The sequence below is a fragment of the Bison bison genome, unplaced genomic scaffold (assembly GCF_000754665.1).
Source record: "Bison bison bison isolate TAMUID 2011002044 unplaced genomic scaffold, Bison_UMD1.0 scf7180017864224, whole genome shotgun sequence".
Lineage (NCBI taxonomy): Eukaryota > Metazoa > Chordata > Mammalia > Artiodactyla > Bovidae > Bison > Bison bison.
Genome location: NW_011494796.1, coordinates 492,160 through 492,650, shown reverse-complemented (window position 1 = coordinate 492,650; position 491 = coordinate 492,160).

Below are 491 nucleotides of genomic sequence, written 5' to 3'. Positions count from 1 at the left end.
AGGTATTGGTTTTGCCATACATCAACAAGAATCCGCCATGGGTGTACACATGTTCCCCATCCTGAACCCCCCTCTCACCTCCCTCCCCATACCATCCCTCTGGGTCATCCCAGTGCCCCAGCCCCAAGCATCCTGTATACTGCATCGAACCTGGACTGGTGATTTGTTTCTTATATGATAGTATACATGTTTCAATGCCATTCTCCCAAATCATCCCACCCTCTCCCTCTCCCACAGAGTCCAAAAGACTGTTCTATACATCTGTGTCTCTTTTACTGTCTCGCATACAGGGTTATCGTTACCATCTTTCTAAATTCCATATATATGCATGAAGAAAGCTGAGCACTGCAGAATTGATGCTTTTGAACTGTGGTGTTGGAGAAGACTCTTGAGAGTCCCTTGGACTGCAAGGAGAGCCAACCAGTCCATTCTGAAGGTGATCAGCCCTGGGATTTCTTTGGAAGGAATGATGCTAAAGCTGAAACTCCATC